Consider the following 14,758-nt stretch of genomic DNA (forward strand, 5'->3'; position numbering starts at 1 on the left):
ATAGATCTAAAGAATTGGACCCCAGAGAATCTTAAAAATACATAATATGCTAGACACATAAAAAAGAGATATTTTAAGTTAAGAAGATCATAATACGACTTCGAAAATGTCACCCAAGTCTTGTTTATCCAAATTAAGTTTGATCAGAAATCCCTTTCATGAGGGTGTCTGGGTGGCTCAGTTGGGTGAGGGACCAACTCTTGATTTCAGCTCAGGTCATGACCCCAGGGTTGTGGGATCCAATCCTGAGTCAGGTTGTGTGCTGAGCATAGAGCCTGCTTGAGATCCTCTATCCCTCTCTCTCTATCCCCTCCCCCAATCACACTCTCTCTAAAATAAAAATGAAAGTAATTTAAAAGAAATCTCTCTCACAAATTTGGTGCCAAAGGCGAACAAGGAAACCCCCACCCTTCCCAAAGCCGAAAACAACGCAAAGGCTTTGAAGGCTGAGACAGTGGTGCTGAGAGGCATCCACAGTTACAAAAAAAGATCTGCACCTCACCTACCTTCTGAAAGGCCCAAGACACTGCATCTCTGAAGGCAGCCTAAATACCCTGGGAAGAGCACCCCCAGGAGAAACAAGCTTGACCACTATGCCATCATCCAGTTCCCCCTGACCACTGAGTCAGCCATGAAGAAAAACAGAAGACAACAACACGTTTGTGTTCGTTGTGGATGTCAAGGCCAACACGCACCAGATCAAATAGGCTGTGAAGAAACTCTATGACATTGACATGGCCAAGGTCAACACCTTGATCAGGCCCAATAGAGAGAAGGAGGCATATATTCGACTGGGTCCTGACTATGATACTTTGGATGTTGCCAACAAAATTTGGATCACCTAAACTGAGTCCAGCCAGCTCAATCTAAATCTAAATTTTCCACACACACACACACACACACACACACACACACACACACACACAAATTAAAATTAAATTTGATCAAATGGTCCTAACCAGAGAGATATGTACTCTGGTTTGCACTTCACCTCCTTTTACCCATTTCCACCTTTTCCACAGAGCTGAGTCCTAATAGGCCCCCACAAGATCTGAATGGGTATCAGCTGGTCTCCCATCACCCCAAACCCCCATGGAGGAAAGGAAGAAATACGGCTTCAGCAAATGGGGAACACAGTTCTCACCTCTCAACTAGTCAGTGTATAAAAGGAGGGGTTGTTAAGAAGAGATACACTTGTTACTAGTAGATCCTGGAAGAAGCATTCCAAGTCCCATCCTTGCCCAAATGTTTGCTATCAACACAAAATACAAATGACTTACTTTTATACAGCACTTTCACCTGTCTCTTTGCTGCTCAACGATGTCCTAGTGAGGAAGACATGACAGCTACACCCTCATTTTATAGGTGAAGGAAGGGATACAACAGAGAGGTTGAGCAGTCAGCCCATAGTCACCCCAGAAAGGGAAGTGTTAGGGCTGGGATGCTTTTCTTCCAATTACACTTCACTGGCTCCCTGACCAAGTACAGAAATACATTTCTGCAACTCATCCCTTTTCAAAGGAATCAGCCCGGAGACCCAAGACCCCGCCTCTTCTTTCTGTGAAAGTCCAAGTCCAGCAGGCATTCTTGTCTTGGGTCTTGTATCAAGGTCAGTCTGTACCAAGATCCTCTGACTCAGAAAGGGAGGAAAGAGCAGAAGGGCACAACCACAGAGCACACTGGCAAGGACAACATTTCCCTTCTTGGAAATATTCGGGTTTTCATTTCTTTGCTTCTGGTGGAAACCATCAATAGGCAATGTAAAACCTCCCGTAAGAAGTCAGCATCCATCTAGGTGGTGAGGTATGAAGTAGATGATTTCCAGGCAACTTTCTGTGATCCCAGCGCCTTAGGAACCATTTCCAGGTGGCTGGTCCTCCAGTCCTTGCGTGGTTGGTGGCAATACAAAGATGTCATGTGACCCGGAATTTTGTGTGCAGCTAGAGTGTTTGGTAGCCATCCAGTTGTTGTTTTCGTCCTGAGATTTTAAAATCCACCTAGCATTAATGCCCATTCCAGGCTTATCTAAAGCAAAAACCATTTATTGCAATTGAAGTTGGTCTTTAAATTCCTTTTAAAATGAAAAATACCAAATCATCCACTGATTTGCATAAAACCTATAAGAGCATCTTCCACCTGTGTGAGACATTCTTCATAATTACAAAGGTGGCTTTGCAGATGAGCAGGAGGCCCCAGGTTGGCAATGCCAGGCATAGTTTTTCCATGTTATCTCCCTGGAAATATGTGCTACAGTCTTTACACTTAATAAAAAGTAGAGCCAAGACGCAAAAGAATTTTAGTTCCCTCAAACCAGATCAAGGAGACTGTAAACCATCCTTACTTACATGGCCGGTGGGGTGACAGCCCAGGCAGAGAGAGCAGAACCATCCTCAGGGGTACAGTCCCGGGGACTGAAAATGAAGGGAAAACTGGGATTTAAGCAGCTTGTCTTTGCATTTGCCACAATGGGACATTGTTAGGTCTGGGCTCCATGAAACAATAGACTTCGATAGGACATAATACCCATTTAGGACAGGTTTACATCCTACCCCCTCAAGCACGCTGAGCTCCCTTTCAGTTTGCTCTTGCTGCACACAATGTATGTGTAACAGATTATTTGACCTAACTCTCCTCCTGTTCTCCCTCCCCCATCTCTTTCCTTCTGTGCTGGATTTCCAGTAAGTCCATGGTGGTTTCCATCTCTTGAAACAGTGGGTGATTTTTCATGAGACTCCACTGCTGAAACACACAACTTTCCCCAGTCATTTAAATGGATGGGTGCATTGCCTGAATGGATTCTAAGGGCTGGTCTGTCTGAATGAGTTTATACCCCAATTTCTCCAAGTATGAATTTAACCCCCAGATTCTTGGCTGCATTAGATGAAGAATCTACAATTTGTTAACAAAGGGTTATTCTCATTTTTATGTGGAAATGCGTTGTGAATATAAAACACCAGGGTCATCATAATGTTTCCAAAGATTATAATCTACTAAAGAGAAAAATGAAAAGGAATAAAATTATGTTCATAAAGAGATTTATCGTAGCATAAACCTGAATATAGTATATAAAACTTTTATAAGATGGTCAATTCTGGAGCTATTTTATGGGATAATGTGAGAACCGTGCTGGTAAATGAAGAATGCCACGGACAAAAGTAGGAGTACAAATAGTTTATTCCCAGATGGAAACTTGAGAAACTATCTGCATGTGGGCAAAGACTGCAAGATAATCACCAGAGAAACAAAAAATAGTTGTAGTAAGAAGGGGAATTATGACCCTATTATAAATTTAAAAATTTTTTTTAAATGTTTATGTATTTTTTAAAAATTTTTTTAACGTTTATTTATTTTTGAGACAGAGAGAGACAGAGCATGAACGGGGGAGGGGCAGAGAGAGAGGGAGACACAGAATCCAAAGCAGGCTCCAGGCTCTGAGCCATCAGCCCAGAGCCCTATGCAGGGCTCGAACTCACGGACCGGGAGATCGTGACCTGAGCCGAAGTCGGACGCTTAACCGACTGAGCCACCCAGGCACCCCTCCCCTGTTTTGTTTCTTAAAGAAAATTATGACTCTTTAAAATCTCTATTTTTAGTCTTGTAAATCCTTTTTATTAATTATTTTATTAATTATTAATTATTTTATTAATTATTTAAAATCATTCCATGAGAATAGGGCATTCCAGTGGGAATGACCATTTGTTCTCCGGGTCTGGAATATAGTTTATTGGACAGGCATCCTTTGCCTTGCTATTGCAAGTTACATTTGCCTGTGGCATATTCTTAGCGAGGGCCAGAACTGTGGGTCACACCCTGACTTCAAAGTCATCACCAAGGACTTCTGGAAAGCACAGTGAAGGGCCCTGGAACTAGGATTACTCTTCTTCTTCCTGTGAAGTTGTTATAAAGGGGAAAGGAGAAAATTAACGAGAGCCAGTCCATTCCAGATAATGTCTTACAAGCATTATCTCCCACCCGGTGAGTATTAGATGTTTGCTTTAGAGAGAGTTTCAGATGTTAATTAAATTCCTCAAGGTCACTTGGTGAGGAAATAAATAGGCTAAGAATTTGAGCCCAAGTCGAGGTTCCAGAGGTTGTATTCTTCCTGTCATATCACCAGGCTGCCCAGAATATGTCTGCTAAGAGCAAATGGGGCACAACTCCGATAGACCAGAGAGGAAACTTTCACCACCATGTTCCCTGGCCGGTAGGGCAGTGCCAGGATGGGTAATAATCAAGGGTGCTGCTAGTCTAAGCTCTTTTCATATATTTAAATGTATATCGTATACTCTTATTTGGTCTGTATAACATAGCTCTCCCCATTTACAGTGGAAACTGAGGCAGAGAGAAGTGAGCAACTTGTGCTGGGTGACATAAGTTGTAAGTGGTAAAGCCAACTTTTGCATGTCTGGTTCCAGAAGACCATAGGTGCTAGACAAAAATACCTGCAAAATACATTTTCTGCTATTCTTGGATCTAAGGCAAATCAGAAAAGAAAGATATAATCAAGAAACATAAAGGAAAAAAAGAAAAAAAAAAGACTTCTTAGTCTTTTAGCTCTGCCTCCCCAAAGAAGGTGTTAAAGGGTGGATTCTCCGAGGGAAGAGCCGGACTTATCAGGGAGATAAGCTAATTGCGGCTTTCCCGGTGACTGAAGCTCACCTAGCCCTGGCTCTCCTGGTAACTACTAGAAATGCACGGTTAACCCTCCCCCACCTCTTCCTTGGGAAAAACCAGTTCCCTTATTTCTATCCTTGTGAGGATCTTATACCTTTTAGTTCTTTGTTTTACTTTTGAACGAAACGAACTGGATGTCTGTGATGGAGGATGGCACGTGTTTTGCCTGCAACCCACAGTTGGAATACATTTGATTTATGAGCCAGTATATAAAACACACACACACACACACACACACACACACACACACACACACACCTGAGGCAGTTTCATGAAACATAATTTATTCTTATCCGCTCCAATATGTGTTTGACTGAAGGAATTCTGATTACGACTCTCCAAATTGACTGCAGGACTGGAGATTGGAAGACCCTGGTTAGGAACCCTAACTTCAGGCTCTCCCAGAGAATTTTGGAACTGTGCCCTCAAACACGCGTCTCTAGAATATCCTCTGTGCTTTCAGGTGTCCCAGCTATTATCCAGTTGGTTAAGGTGGACCCAACTCTGCCATGTTCTACCGTAACTGACATCTTGGCAATCAGGTTTGAAAACTGTGAGAGGCTGGCTTAGAAGCTTCTGCCATTGCAGAGACTTCCTTATTTCCTTTCTGTTTTCTCTCCAGCAAATACTTGATGAATAACAGCTGGCCTTTGAGCGTGTTAACTATCGGGTGTGAAGGATCCTGGTGAAACCTTCCGCTGCTGGAGGGTACAAGCCCGATGCTCAGGGAAATGGGGGAGTAAGGAGAGCGTGTGAAAACAAGAGCCCACACACGATATTAGCTGCACACTCACCCCTCTGAGGCCTGCTACAAGGAAGGAAGGTGGAACCATCCTCCTGGGATGGAAATGGGAAGCATCTATTACATCAGCTAGTGCTTTTCCGACCCACAAGGGTACAGGTTGTCTCTCGTTGGCCTTGTCAGTAGAGAGCACGTGCTCACTAAGGAAAAAGTCTCCCATTGTAGGAATACACGAAACGTTTGTTAAACGAAAAGTTGATTTGTTGACTGTGCAGATAGGAGTGTAAATAGTACTGAATGAGCGACACTGGTGGGCAAACGGTAAGACTTTTCTGCCTAAGCCATAAGCATGAGGAGAATTTTGGAGCTGGAATGTCCTTAAGACGGCCTGGTCCCAAGCCTGTGGTAGATACGAGGAAGCCCAAGTTCAGGGAGTAAGCCCTCCAAGGTCCCCTAGTGGGAAACCAGGGTGTTCTTTCCTTTACCAATGCTGTCTATACCCCCTGGATTTTCTACCTCTCCTGATTCTGCACTTTAGCCCCCTGAGAACACAACATTGTCACACGATGAGTCCCAACTTCTGTTTAGAAGATATGGTTACATTGTTCTAGTATTTTTGAGGAAGGAGGAAAAGGAGAGTTGTGAAATTTGAGTAGGAGGAACATACCTGTAACAGTAGTAAGTCAACTTAACAATATACCTTCCAGGCAGAATCAATCATCTTTACTTCTGTGCTGTTACTGGGCAGAACATCCAGGTGTGTGGTCCACTGTTTGAGTTCAAACACACGTAGACTGCAGCCTATAGGGCAAGAAACAGAGTATTCAGAATAAACAGAATATTTGGAGTGTTTATTTGGAATAACTAATTCCAGAAAACGCTTTCTCTCTCTCTATATATATATGTATATATGTACACACACACACACACACACACACACTCATTCATTTATTCATCTGTTCATCACACAAATATGCTTTGTGCACCGGGAAGTAGATACATGAAATGAAAAAATGACACATTTTCTTATTGAGAGCACAGTAGGTAAACAGGTGATTACAACATAGATAATAATCACCATGATGGAGGTAGGGGCACCCACATAGTGCTGTGGGATTTCACGGGGGAGATAACAAATTCTGTCTGGGAGAGTCATAGGCTTTTTAAAAAGTGACATTAAAACTTTGACGTAATTGTACAGAAAATTCAAGAGACTACAAAATAACTGTTAGAGCTAAGAAGCAAATTTAAAGTTGTAGGATATAAATCAATATAAAAATGTATTTCTGTATACTAACAACAACAAAAGAAAAACAATGAAATTAAATTATACTCTACACTCCATACTTAGAACTAAAACAGCATTGCAGAGAGACAATGAAAATACAGTTGCGTGAAAAGATAAACACATTTTTGATTGGAAGATTCAATTTTTAAAAAAACGTTTATTTTATTTTCGAGAGAGAGAGGGAGCCTGTGTGTGGGAGAGGGAGAGGCAGAGAGGGGATCAGAAGTGGGTTCTGTGAGTCAGCAGAGAGCTCACTGTGGGGCTTGCACTCATGAACCGTGAGATCATGACCTGAGCTGAAGTCAGACACTTAAACTGACCGAGCCACCCAGACTGCCCTGCGTGGCAGTTCCTTACAAGATTAAACGTACACATAGCCGAGGACACAGCAGTCCTAAGAACCAGAAAGACCTATGTCCACAAAAAGACTTGTAGAAAAAGTGTTCATAGAAGCTTCTTTCCCAATAACCTCAAAATGGAAACAACCCAAATGGCCGTCAACAAGAACAAGAATAAATAGTTTAATCATGGGGCGCCTGGGTGGCTCAGTCGGTTGAGTGTCTGACTTCGGCTCAGGTCATGATCTCGCAGTTTGTGAGTTCGAGCCCCGTGTCAGGCTCTGTGCTGACAGCTCGGAGCCTGGAGCCTGCTTTGGAGTCTGTGTTTCCCTCTCTCTCTGCCCCTCCCCCACTCACACTCTGTCTCTCTCCTTCAAAAATAAATAAACATTAAAAAAAAAGTAGTTTAATCATGTAATAGAATACCAGACAGCAGTGAAAAGATATAAACACGAGTGTGTCTCATAAATATTACATTGAGCTAAAGAAGACAGATACAGGGGTACCTGGGTGGCTCAGTCGGTTAGGTGTCCCACTTCGGCTCAGGCCATAATCTCATGGTTTGTGAGTCTGAGCCCCACGTTGGGCTCTGTGCTGACAGTTGGGAGTCTGGAACCTGCTTCAGATTCTGTGTCTCCCTCTCTCTCTATCCCTCCCCGACTCGTGCTCTTTCTCTCTCAAAAATAAATAAACATTAAAAAAAAAGATACAAAGATAATGCATATTGTCTGATTTCATTTCTATAAAGTTCAAGAAGAGATAAAAGACTAATCAAAAGAGATTGAAATCAGCATAGTGGTTGCAGCGGGAACTTTCTGCATTGATGAGAAATGATCCTTATCTTGATTTGGGTGTTGGTTACACAGAGTGTATATTTGCAAAACGCCTCATACTGTATGGTTAAAATCTGTTCATTTTGTTGTATGTAAATTAAAAGTAAATTGGGTTTTTGAACACGAGTAGAGATTTTCATATTCAGAAGAGGGGAAGAGAATTCCAGGTAGAAGGAACTATTGAACGAAGATTGCTAAATGTGATTGACACTTTTTTTCTGGTCATGATGGGAACTATTGTGTTGTTGTATCACATGACTTATAGAATTGAAAAGAAGGGGGAAAAAGAAGGCAAATCAGTAGCATGCGATCAGTTCCTGAAGGACCATTTAGCAGGCCAAGAGGTGGATACTCGTATTCACCAGTAAGCAGAAGAGTAATATGGTCTTAAGGTCTGGAAGGTTCGTGGAGTAGGGTGAAGGGCCTGAAGCAGAGGTTGGCACGCTTCTTCCATAAAGGACCAGACAGGAAATATCGTAGGCTTAGGGTCAAGTGGTCTACTCCATTCTGCCTCCATAGTGTGAAAGCAGCCCTAGGGGCTGCCTAAGGGGATGAGTGGCTATTCTGGTACAACTTTGTTTATGGACACTGAAATCGTTGATTTCGCATAATTTTCATGCATCACAAACTATTACTCTTTATTGTTTTCAACCATTAGAAAATGTAAGGACCTTTCTTAGCTTGTGGTTCATCACTGCCATTGTCATCATATTAGAAAATGTTTCTTTGAGAACCCACGAGGGAACCAGAAGCTAGCTGCCAAACCACCCCAGGCAATGATAGTACCCACGATGTCCATTTCTTAAAGGACAGAGAGGTGAAGGAACCGACTTCAGCAACGCTTTGGTGACAGAGCTGAACATGACCTACACACAGTTAGTGCTCTTGTCCAGTGGGCCATCAGACCTCATATAATGCTGATGAAAGACAAAAATGATCATGAATATGCTTTTTTTTTCTTTTGTGAGAGAGAGACGGCACATGCGGGTGGGGGAGGGGCAGAGGGAGAGAGAGAGAGAGAGAAAATCCCAAGCAGGCTCCATCCAGCATGGAGCCCGATGCAGGGCTCAGTCTCACAACCCTGAGATCATGACCTGAGCCAAAGTCGGACGCTTAACCGACTGAGCCACCCAGCCGCCCCAGGAATATCTTATTCATACACATAAGTAGGGAATTTCTAAAACAAAAAAAAAATACCGGTGAATCCAGCCAAGTAATGGGTTAATAAGTTGTGGCTAAGCTGAGTGCACAAGGCTGAGACAACACAAAGAAATGTAGTCATGGGGTTGGGAAAAAAGTCCCGATCCTGTCCACAGGTACTAAAAGAGCATTTGATAAAATTCAACATGCAGTCCTGATGGAAACAAACCAGCAAACAGCAAAAAAAGCCAGGAGACTTGAGGGACCCAGACAAAGGGCATCTACTGAAGAATTATGAAGGTAGAGACAGGAAGACTAAAAGGATGTCCACTGTCCCAGCTACAATTCAGTATTTGTTCTGGAGCTTCTGGATGATATAATAAGACGAGGAAAAGAAATAAGAGAAACAAGTTGTATTTTTGAAAGATCTCCACTGTGAGACCAATAGAACTAATAAGAGTTCCGTAAGACAGGTGGAGTCCGGGTCCATGTGACGTCGTTACAGCAGCAATGACCGATTAGAAAGCATCATCAGGGGCACCTGGGTGGCTCAGTTGGTTAAGAGGCCGACTTCAGCTCAGGTCGTGATCTCGAGGTCTGTGAGTTCGAGCCCCGTGTCAGGCTCTGTGCTGACAGCTCAGAGCCTGGAGCCTGTTTCGGATTCTGTGTCTCCCTCTCTCTCTGCCCCTCCCCTGTTCATGCTCTGTCTCTCTCTGTCTCAAAAATAAATAAACGTTAAAAAAAAGAAAGAAAGCATCATCAAAAAGCTCCACTGATGGTAGCCGCACACTCATCAAACAGCTAACAATAAAGCTAGCAGGTGCCTAAGCTTATGTGAAGAATTAATACAGCTTTATTGGTGGAAGAAAAAGGTTTAAAGATATGAAGAGAAACACTATGACACGTGTCTCTGGTCTGAAGCAATGCCTTCCACCACCCCCATACATCATCTCTTTATGACGAAAGAACACATGTTTGAAATTAGGCTTTGTCTAGAAGCAACAGTAGCTCACATTGATTAAATGCCTACTATGTGCCAAATGCTTTACAATTTTATTTCAATTAAACTCTCTTAAGCCTCGGTTTTCTTGTCTGTAATATGGAGATAATAACCCCACCGTGTAGAATTGTGGTTTTAAAAAGAAAATACACTAAAACAACAAGGGGTACAAACTTCCAGCTATGAAATAAATAAGTCACAGCATAGGAAATATAGTCAATAATATTGTAATAACTTCGTACACTGACAGATGGTGACCACACTTATCATAGCAAGCATTGCGTAATGTATAGAATTATTGAGTCGCTATGCTTTATACCTAAAACTAATATAATATTGTTCAATTAAAAATAAATTAGGGTCGCCTGGGTGGCTCAGTCAGTTAAGTGTCTGACTTCCGCTCAGGTCATGATCTCACAGTTTGTGGGTTTGAGCCCCGCGTTGGGCTCTGTGCAGATAGCTCAGAGCCTGGAGCCCGCTTCAGATTCTGTGTCTCCCTCTCCCTGTGCCCCTCCCTCACTTGTGCTCTGTCTCTCAAAAATAAATAAACATTAAAAAAAATGTTTTTTTAAATAAATTAATTAGAGGGGCGCCTGGGTGGCTCAGTCAGTTAAGCAGCCGACTTCAGCTCAGGTCATGATCTCACCACTTGTGAGTTCAAGCCCTGTGTTGGGCTCTGTGCTGACAGCTCAGAGCCTGGAGCCTGCTTCCAATTCTGTGTCTCCCTCTCTCTCTGCCCCTCTCCCACTCACACTCTCTTTCTCTCAAAAATAAATAGACGTTAAAAAAATTTTAAAAAATTAAATTAATTAGAAACAACAAGTCTTTATACAGTGCCTTTTATATAATAAGTGCTCAAGAAAATTACAGGGAAAAAGGTGTTACTTAGCTAATAAGTTATTTACTTCTTATGGTAACCTTGAAAAGAAGGAATTTTTTATACTTGAGTAAATTGAGTCGACTGTGCAGTTCATGTTAAAAGATTGTCCCATCTGACTTTTACCCTTGATCACATCCCTATACACCATTGAGGATATGTGCTGATTCGGTCGTAGGGAGATCCAGGGGAGAAGGAAGAACATATAGTTTGCAATCTGGTTTGAGAATCACAGGGCGTCAGTAGAAACACCCCGGGGTGACAAGCCCCAGTCCCCCTCCCTCTGGACACAGGAGATAATCGCTGGCAGAAGTTAATTGCACTGTCCTGCAGATTCTTTTTTTTTTTTTTTTAATGTTTATTTTTAAGAGAGAGAGACACAGAGCGCGAGCGGGGGAGGGGCAGAGAACGAGGGAGGGGCAGAGAACGAGGGAGACACAGAATCCAAAGCAGGCTCCAGGCTCTGAGCTGTCTGCACAGAGCCCCATGCGGGGCTCAACCTCACTATCTGCGAGATCAAGACCTGAGCTGAAGTCGGCTGAGCCGCTTAACTGACTGGTGTCCCAGATTCAGTCGGTCTTTTGCAAGTCGAGTAAAACGAATGAATGAAGTGGTCAAGATGTCCCTCAGGGACCTGCGGTTGTGTAGCTGAAGTCAACGCATTTCCTCCCTACAGGCCTGTTGGGAGCTGCACCCACTGCCCTTAGTGCTGGTTGAATAGCTCCCTGAAGACCTGCTTGGGCCAGACACCCCCCTTCTGCACGCAGAGGGGATAACCTGTAGGTTATTTTTGTTTTCCAGCCCCAACTGGCTTTTCTTTGTTGCCCTGCTAGAGTTCTTATTTTATAACTCCTTGAGCAATTTTCAAAAAAATGTTTAAAGATTATTTTTAATGTTTTTATATTTATTTTGGGGGGGGGGATGGGCAGAGAGAGGTTAGAGAGAGAATCCCAAGCAGGCTCCCCGCTATCATTTCAGAGCCTGACGCGGGGCTCGAGCTCACAAACGTGAGATCATGACCTGAGCTGAAATCGAAGAGTTGGATGTTTAAGCAACCGAGCCACCCAGGTGCCCCTTGAGCCATGTTTAGTCTTTTGTTTGTATTCTCTATTATCCCCCACACTCCGGGCAGTCTTTGTGAGCAGGCCCAGCCCATGTGGCCAGGGACGACCAACTCCAGGGTGCCTTGGGGCAGCTGAGGACATGCCCCGGATGTTTGAGGTGTGCGGGCTGACAACCCAGCCTCACCGACTTTCAGGCCCCGAGGGAGGGAGGCGCACCCCGCGGGGGTCCCCACGGACAGTAAATCTGCAGGGCTTGGCCAAGCAAGTAGAAGCGCTCCCACCTTACCTCACATGAACAGACCATTCAAGGTAGATGGTATATTCCAATGATCTAAGCTCCGGATCCGGTTGTTGTAAACGGAATTTTGTTGGAACGCAGCCACGCTCATTTCGGTAGGTATTGCCTGGATTGCTTTCCCGACAGAATGGCAGAGGTGAGTCGTTGGAGCCCCCGGTGAGTGGCCCACAAAGCCTAGAATATTTACTCTCCGGCCCTCACTGCAAGCGTCTGCAGACCTCTGCTCTGGAGGCCTAACCTGGCACCCTCTAGTTGACATTGAGCAATCAGAAACCCTCCTGGAGCGAGGGGCAGGCACAGCCCCTGTAGGGACCGCACCACAGGGGCCATTCAGCAGGATGCCGGTGACAAGCCTCACCGTCCCTGTTTGTGCAGGGACGGGCGGTGTCTACAGCTTACATTTTTTAAAAATATGTTTTATTATTTTATTTGTATTAAATTTTTTAAAAAATTAAGTAGGCTCCATGCCCAACATGGGGCTTGAACTCACAACCCTGAGATCAGGAATTGTGTGCTCTACCTGAGGGAGCCAGCCAGATGCTCCACCTGAAACATTTTTTTAGGGGTGCCTGAGTGGCTCAATCCGTTGAGCGTCCAACTCTTGTTCGGCTCAAGTCATGATCCCACGGTTTATGAGTTTGAGCCCCATGTTGGATCTGCACTGACAACACGGAGCTCCTTGGGACTCTCTCTGTCTCTCTGGCCCCCTCCCACTCATGCTCACTCTTTCTCTTTCTCAAAATAAATAAACTTTAAAAAACTTATTTTTTATTTATTTTATTTACTTAAAAAAATTTTTTTTAATGTTTATTTTTTGGGAGGGAGAGAGGCAGAGTATGCGTGGGGGAGGGGCAGAGAGAGAAGGAGATACAGAATCCGAAGCAGGTTCCAGGCTCTGAGCCATCAGCACAGAGCCCGATGCAGGGCTCGAACTCATGAACCGTGAGATCATGACCTGAGCCAAAGTCGGACGCTCAACCGACTGAGCCACCCAGGCGCCGCCCCCCCCAAAAGAACCTTAAAAATATTGCAATAAAATATACATAAAATGTACCATTGTAACCATTTTTAAGTGTTCGGTTCAGTAGCATTAAACACATTCACGTTTCTGGGCAACCAGTGGGATCATCCATATCCAGAACTTTGTATCATCCCAACCTGGATGTCTACACCTGTTACACCATTTGTCCTGTCGATGTTTTCAGCAGTCAGGGCCCATTCCTCACGTTCATCATAATAATTAATGAGTGAGTCACTGGTGTCAGGAAGGACGATCCATTGTTGACAACCTGCTGAGGAGCAAATCTTTTCGGTCAAGCGGGATTGGTGTGGCAGAGGCTGAGGAAGCTGTCCCTGTCAGATGTCCAGGAGGCGCAGCTAGCCAATCCCTTGTGGAGCGTCTATGCAGGAGAGCCCATGGGTGGATTCAAGCTGAAACCAGCCGGCATGGGCACATGTGCACATGGATAATACAGAAGTAATTTATTTTTATTAAAAAAATATTTTTTAATGTTTTATTTATTTTTGAGACAGAGAGAGACAGAGCATGAGCAGGGGAGGGGCAGAGAGAGAGGGAGACACAGAATCCGGAGCAGGCTCCAGGCTCCGAGCTGTCAACACAGAGCCCGATGCAGAGCTCGAACTCACAAACCGTGAGATCATGACCTGAGCCGAAATCGGACGCTTAACTGACTGAGCCATCCAGGTGCCTTAATACAGAAATAATTTAAAATAAATCCCTACAGCCAGCACGAAGCATGGTCCCAGAGGTTTAGCAGGTGCTGTGTAAATACTTCCTGGGGAGCAAATAAGGGAAAGAAGGAATGAATCTACTCTGCATGCAAGAGTGGTAGAAATTGTCTTCCAGATTTTCACTGGCTTTCGTTGGTCACATTCTTAGGAATCTGACGCTTCCGCTTTGTTGTTCTCTCTCAGGAACATGGTTGTTTTAATAATTCTCCTGACCCTGAGAAGAACAGTTGTTTTGAAGTGGACACTGTCAAGGGGTGTCCCGAAGTCCTGCTTTTCTAGCCTTCACGAGTTGAGTCCCTGCCCACCTCTCCTTCCCACCCCAGCTTCCTTGACCCGGGCATGCTCAGATTTCCACCAGAGCTGTCCGGTGCAGGGGGACGGAGTGCTGTCCAGATCGACAATGTGGGGGACTTCCCTTGTTCTCCTGCACAGATCCGCCACTGAGCAGTTGCAGGATTTGCGCGCTGGTGGAATTTCAGATGGGGCTGACTGGGGGCTCTCTCTCTCCCATTCGCGTCTCCCAAATCTGGTCGGAGGCTCACGGTAGGGGAGGGAGAAGTGGGTGTGTGCTTTCACACTGTGAGGGTGTATGGGGGTGTGGGTCCATGGTTCGGAGAGGAGACATAGAAACCACCTCGATTTCCACCCTAAGGAACCCGTGCCTGGAAGAGGCCTTAAAAACCATCCAGATGGGCCTTCCCACTGGGCGGGGAGAGACTGAGGCCAGGAAGACTAAGTGGCACGCAGAGGTG

At 44.4% G+C, this 14,758-nt stretch overlaps 1 long non-coding RNA gene across 1 annotated transcript; it reads right to left on the minus strand.

The window, feature by feature from the left end:
* Positions 1 to 3,594: 3,594 nt before the first annotated feature.
* Positions 3,595 to 12,438, minus strand: LOC109495899. The gene is made up of 3 exons (XR_002151619.3): positions 12,243 to 12,438; positions 6,084 to 6,217; positions 3,595 to 3,887 (listed from the first exon to the last, which is right to left on the minus strand). It is a non-coding gene; the product is annotated as an uncharacterized LOC109495899 (long non-coding RNA).
* Between the last annotated feature and the right edge of the window lie 2,320 nt (positions 12,439 to 14,758).

Source organism: Felis catus, chromosome F2 (genome assembly GCF_018350175.1).
Source record: "Felis catus isolate Fca126 chromosome F2, F.catus_Fca126_mat1.0, whole genome shotgun sequence".
NCBI lineage: Eukaryota > Metazoa > Chordata > Mammalia > Carnivora > Felidae > Felis > Felis catus.